General features: G+C 42.6%; 1 long non-coding RNA gene across 1 annotated transcript; it reads left to right on the top strand.

Moving 5' to 3' along the window:
* The first annotated feature begins 2,636 nt into the window (after window positions 1-2,636).
* On the top strand, window positions 2,637-5,627 carry LOC306780827. Its single transcript, XR_013772168.1, has 5 exons — window positions 2,637-2,668; window positions 3,880-4,096; window positions 4,240-4,395; window positions 4,529-4,621; window positions 4,854-5,627. It is a non-coding gene; the product is annotated as an uncharacterized lncRNA (long non-coding RNA).
* Window positions 5,628-6,999: the final 1,372 nt, after the last annotated feature.

Raw genomic sequence — 6,999 nt, 5'->3', positions numbered from 1 at the left:
ACTTTCGGAAAATGATCTTACTTTTTGAGATCGCGCTCAACATGGAGACTGCCGACAGAGACGCACGTCAGTTGAGAGGGATGGAAAGTGAAAGTGTCGGGGCGGCAAGCATTCACAAGGTGAGGCCACAGCGGACAAGGAACTGTTACAGGTGCAATGGAAAGAATCACGAGCCAGATGAGTGCCGTTTTAAAGAGACTAAACGCCATAACTGTGGCAAGACTGGGCATATTAAAAAGGCATGTCGGTCCAAGGCACAGGCAGAGAGTGAAAGGCATTCATGGGGCAGAAGAAAGAAACACACAAAATATGTGGAAGCTGAAGAAGACGCTGAATTGGGTGTGTTCACAATTTTGACTGTCACAAGTGAAGATGCTGACCTGTATAAAGAAATATTCACTGTAGCTGAGGTGAGGTTAGAGATGGAAATAGATACTGGGGCTGCAAGGAGTATCATTTCACGGGGTACATACAGGGAGAACAAGAGCCTGCCTACACTGGCCGCAGCACGCATTCAGAGGTGGGCGATTATATTGTCAGCGTATGACTACCACATTGTCTATCGCAAATCAGAAGAGCACAGTAATGCTGATGGAAGTGTTTCGTATGTCACAGATCACCTCTCAAGCAACAATCACCAGGCTCAGGAGACTGTTTGCCTCTTACGGTCTCCCTGAACAAATTGTGACAGACAATGCGACGACATTCACATCAGACGAGTTCCAGACTTTTGCCAAGCAGAATGGGATTCTGCACACCACAAGTGCACCTGGACATCCAGCAACAAATGGTCTGGCAGAGAGATATGTTCAGACGTTCAAGACAGGTATGAAAAAGCTTGCTTCACTGAACATTGAGGACAAGATCTCACTGTTCCTGCTACAATATTGGACTACGCCTAACTGCACTACTGGACAGTCCCCGGCTGATCTGTTTCTTCACAGACATATCCGGACAAGGTTGGATTTCCTAAAGCCTTGTACCAAGGAGACGGTACGCAAGAAACAGTATCAGCAAAAAGAACACCATGACCGCACTACTGCGGACTGTATCTTTTTCAACCATGTAACCAGCCAACTAGACACGGAGTAGTGAGGATATGGTCTTAACTAAATCTGGTGACAGAAGGTTAACATATACCTTAGACAAGAGCACTGCGATGTCTGCTTTTCGCTGCGGTGCTGCGGTCTCTGTGTATGTGAGACTGGTGTTGATGAGTAAGGACTACCTGAGGTTGAACGTGATGTCCAATGAGCTGGTGAAGAACAACGCTGAGTGCCTGCACATGGTCAGGGCAGTCATCGAAATCCTAAGTCCCATCATGAGGTTCAGACCCTCTGCGCATCTCAGCAACCCTCTCGTCCGCCCTCGCCTGGCAAACGGCCTCCTGTTGGCCATAGGGGGCTGGAGCGGCGCCGATCCAACGAACAGCATCGAGTCGTACGACGTCAGCACCGACCTCTGGATGCAGGTGACAGACCAAGACGTGGGTCCTCGCGCCTACCACGGCACCGCCGTCCTCAAGGGGAGCATCTACTGCGTCGGCAGCTTCAACAGGGTAGATCATTTCAACAGCGTGCGCAGGTTTGACGTGAGCACGTGCACCTGGCACGAGGGGCCACCCATGTACCACCGCCGATGCTACGTGAGCATCGCTGTGCTGGGCGAGTGCATCTACGCCACGGGAGGTTTTGACGGGCACTCGCGACTCAGCACCGCAGATCCAGCACAGGATGGCTCTCTTCGCTCACATTGAGGTCGTCTCTACCGAGGATGTCGGCGAGTTGCTGCACGGAGAGCTGCGGGAACTCTTCGGACAAAACCACCTTCTCAAAGTGGTCAACGATGAAGTGGTAGGCCTTGAGCCGCAGCTCGATGGACAAGCAGGTGTCGGTGACCTGAAAGATGCCGATGCAGTTCTCTGGGCAGAGCTGCTCGCCCAGGAAGTCGCAGCAAGTTTGCACAACGCCCATGACGTTGAGCTGATCGGCTGCCAGCAGCAGCTCCTGCACGTCTTCCTCCGTCACAGAGACCAAGCCGGTGAATAGAATAGAATTCATTCTATCTTTATCCCTTTAAGGGGGACATTTGTCTCTGCATTTGACCCATCCCTGTATATAGGGAGCAGTGGGCTGCCAATGACAGGCGCCCGGGGAGCCGGGGGTTCAGTGTATTGCTCAGGTACACTTCGACACCTGACACATCCAAGTGGGAGATCGAACCGTGAACCTTCCGGTTCACGGACGACCTCTTAACTCAGTGCGCCACGGTCGCCCCCACGGTGTACGCAAACTCAATGATGAGCTGCATCATGTCCGGAGACAGGCCGGGTATGTGGAAGACCTCCTTGTCTGGAGGTGACCAGCGACTCCACACACTCAAAAAAACGATTCAAGCCCTTCTTAAAGGTGACACATTTAAATCGTGTTTGATTAATTGAAATATATCAAGTTAAAAAATGAACACATTTATATTTAATGGGTCTAACATAAAATGCATGAATACTTTCATTTATTAGATTTATTTGGGTTAGATGGTGTGTATCAACTCAAAATAAATGTGTTTGGTTGGGGGACTACCCCTTGCGCATGTACCAGATCACGTGCTCTCAGTCGTCTTTCCCCCCTTTCCGACTGCAGCAAGATTCAAACCGACCGTCCATTCTTTGGTAAGTAACTTTATATATTTTGTTGTAGTAGTTTAGAATGTACCTCGTTGTCAATCAAGGCTTCCATTCTGTAATAATGACCACAATGTGTGGAACAGACGTGATAACTTAGCCACACGACTGTTCCGTTTTTAATAAGATCGAAGGCACACAGGCTAGCTGGCAGGCTAGCTAGCAAGCTAGGTAGCCAACGTGGTTTGCATTATAGAGCAGACCAGAGATCAGGGTACTGTCATTAATACGGCTTGGACGCAGCGCCGAAGGCTTCCTTATGAACTGTCTGTATGCACTAAAAAACAGTAGGAGAGCAGTTAAACGAGCAGACTACGGTCTCCCCCTTTCCAGCGCCATAATGTCGGCAGGCAGAGCAGGCCGCAGAAGGCCACTCTCTCTAATAGTGGGCGTTCAGTTGTAGTGGGTTTAGCCACGTTTTCTTCACTGAAAAATGTTTAATATGAATAAATCATGATCTCATAAAACCGCTGAATTCCTCTCACTCGCGCGGGCACCTGATGCATGAACACACGGAAGTCAGCGGTGTTTTATCGCAGCAGCCATAGAAATAGAACGAGCGTAGAACGGACATTCCCATTCAAACCGATGTAACGGGATCAGAGCAGCGGCAGCTTGTACGTGTACCGTCGTCATTGTGAAGAACTGATCGATGTAGCGGGCTAACTTTTCTGTTATACTACGGTCAATGCGCAGTGTTGAGCACTATTTTCTTTTGAACTAGTAAAACGACCAAGACAAACATCGATGTCCGTTCTACTCATTGTATTTCTATGACCTTACACTGTGTGAACGCAGGCAGGAGTGCGAATGAGTTTTCAAGGCAAACAGTTTGATATTTTATTAAAATGACGGTCTTAATCTTATTTAACACGCTTGCATGATTTGATTTCTGTTGTATGTAGCTTTAGTGTTGCTGTAAAAGGTGAATTGCTCGTCTATTCTAAATGGTAACATTATATCTGTGAGTGCTCCAAAGCACTTTTGACTTGACTTTGTTTTATGTGAACTTTGGATTATTCCAGCCTTTCCCTCCACTAATATATTTATCTCATCTTTTGCAGTTTGATCAGCATTACCAAGCTTCTTGAGGCAACCTCCTAATGATAGCACGTAATTGGTTATATGCTCGATGCGAGCTGATCTCTCATTGTTATTTGTTCAGTTTGATATGTACTAATTCTCTTTATTCTCTTTAGGACTCTGCATGTGGCAGTGTAAAGAATGCAGTTTGGAACTAGCTAGCAGGTATTTCTTGTTGCATGGGCATTGTAGGGGCAGTTATCGCTATACATGTCCATACATTGCCCATGTACATTCAATACATGGAGTAAGCTTCTAAATCACACATGCTGAACTGCACATTCAACCAGAGATTGTGGAGCAGAGGCCCCTTCCCTGTTCCAGCAAAGTTAAGTAAGTAAATGTGTGTTTCTATGTGTTTACCATTTTGATGATTAATGGCTTCACAATCGCAATTTGAATCTAATAATCCCACATAATGTGATAGTAATTATAATAAACAAGTAACAAACAGCTGTATTTTGTTTGTTATTCAGGTCAATAACAGAGTTCCTGCTGATCACCACCAAACTATTTCAATCAAAGTTCATGTCACAGCTGGACCTCTTCTCAGACTCCCTGATACAGGGCTTAAAGCGCAAAGGAGGTGTGAAGGAGAAAAGGTCAAGGATGTCCTGACCATCAATGATTTGGTTAGTACATATGTATACAATATTAGTTTCACTGTATTGGGGTGGTTATTGTAATATTTTCTTGTCCATATCTGCTTTTTTAAAAACATGTGATGAATAGTAAATGGCCTGCTTTTATTCTGCTTTCATCCAGAACTTTTAGTGTGATGACATCAACACCAAAAGGGAGTGCATCTGAGAAGCCTGTCATCTACCTCAATGAAGATCCAGACTCTTTATCAATCTGGTAAGTTTATCGCAATATGTTTCCCATGTAGCGTCAAAGTGTTACCCACATATATATATATATATATATATATATATATATATATATATATATATATATATATATATATATATATATATATATATATATATATATATATATATATATATATATATATATATATATATATATATATATATACATGTTTGTGGATTAACTTAACACAAGTTTTCTGTGTTTGTGTTGTTATCAGGCTTCCGCCGCTGAGGATGCAGTGAGGGACATCGCATTCACTGTCATAAGGATTTACATGATCCAAAGAGATTGGGAGCCAGAGGACGTGGGACTTGATCAACTGCATTAAAGTCCTGAACAACGTAGACGGTGTCATCATGGCGTTCATCATGCTTTGGGCTAATTTGTGCCCTTAATCTAAGCTTTCCAGACAACTTCAAGTACATCTTTGAGCTTCTCCAGAAGGTCATAATGAATTTGGATGGGCACAAGCTGAATTCTAAGATACAGAAGCTGAAAATCAAGATGTTTGCACAAGAGGTGAACACCAAGTGACAAAGCCAAAGAATCTTATCAGATCTTTTGGATGTTTTCTACTTTCATCTTCCGCCCAGTCAACGACAATCCATGACCTCATGGATGTTTTCCTGGTTCTGACATTTTGAAAAAATTGACTAAGCTGCACAGAGGCAAGCCAGAGACTGTAAATTACGGAACTTTTACATGTCACTGCAAGCTGGTTAAGTGTTTACCCGCAGAAAGTTTTGCCCAATTCACCTCCACATCCTAACTCGAGTGTTATTACTCTCTAACGTCAACTTGCACGTCCATTTTCCTCGTTGTCTGATTGAATGACTCTCTACTCGAGTTGAAATGGACCCTAACACGGTTCAATACGCTGTAACTTCCATTGACTATGAGTATCCTTGTTATTTATAATCTATAAGTTTTAGTTTGTGGATGTTTTGTGATTTTACTGTTGTAGCCCAAAAGTGGTCCGAGTTGCCTGTTTCTGCACATGATAATACATCATCGGCTATTCTTCAGTGTAAAGGAGTCCTTTTGTACTACCATCTGTACTGGTAGGAAAGAAAACAGCTGTATTGCTCTTGACAAACCAAAGTAGTGGGCATTTAGCACTTGCAATAGTGGTTGTACATATCGATTGCAGGAAGTTTTGTGCTTTTTGGAAATGATAGTTTCTGGTGAATGACTACACTGCAGTGCAATGATAGTCCCTGTTTGGAGAGCAGTGCATAGCCTCCACCCTCATGGCGTCTTTGTTTGTGGCGCCAAGGGATTTGGGATAGCTTGGTATTTATTTGTCACCAGTTGTGGAGCTGTTACAAGACTACTGTTTTAATATTTAAAAACGATGAAAGATGCACTGTATAGATCCTTTTGGAATTTTTTTGCTATCCTTTTCTGATCAGTGTTTTTGTAAAAGAAAGCAAATTATATTTAAAAAATGAAATGCAGGCTCTAGAATCATGGATGTTCAGATTTGTACCATATTTAATGTATTTAAGCATTTTCAATAAAACACTTGAACTAGGTTTTGTCTCGTGTCTTAATTGGGGGTCAAATTAAAAAAAAGTTTTTTACCTGATTAATTCATTTCCAATGAATTGTACTATATTGAGTTGGACTAACACAAATCAATTTCATTTCATGAATGGTATTTTTTTATTTAGGTTGTATTTGATAAAATTGAGTCGGACTAACTCAATTTAATTATAGTGCATGGATGTTTTTAGTTCAAGTTAGGTTTAACTATATTTCCTCGGTGGAAAACCTGCCCACAATTTAATTGAGTTCATCCAATGAATTATTTTTTTGAGTGCAGAGCCCTGCAGGTCAGAATAAACACAGAGCAGAGGATTGGAAACAGACTTCAGATTTTCATTCTCATCGTCTCATTGATAACAATGATCACGTTTTCAAATAAGCATTCACAAAATCAACATATGACACCATTTTGCATTAAAGGGAAATTGTACAATACGTAAACCGCCGGACATCATTCCGAGTGTAACTAGCAGTAAGAATGTCGCTGTCAAATAAATGTCACAAATATGTAATACTTCATGTTGTATGCTATTTTAGTTTTCTTTTGTGATCTCTCTGGAGCTGTTTCACCACAATCTACAATTCATCTCAGCTTTTGTGCAGCAGTGAACAGCTTCTTCCTTCAATTTGTGTGTCGAAATAACCATCTCAAGTGTTTGCAATTACTTTTCGTTTTGTTGCATTAAATGAATTCAGTCACTTTTCTGAACACACAAACTACTCAATGCTACTAATCAACACTAATCTGCTTAAAAGCACATTACTATGGACCTGAGAGACTACAGCTGATATATTATATCTTCTCCTCTGTCAAA

Source organism: Melanostigma gelatinosum (assembly GCF_949748355.1).
Source record: "Melanostigma gelatinosum genome assembly, chromosome: 8".
Taxonomy (NCBI): Eukaryota; Metazoa; Chordata; class Actinopteri; order Perciformes; family Zoarcidae; genus Melanostigma; species Melanostigma gelatinosum.
This window is presented reverse-complemented; position numbering and strand designations above follow the sequence as displayed.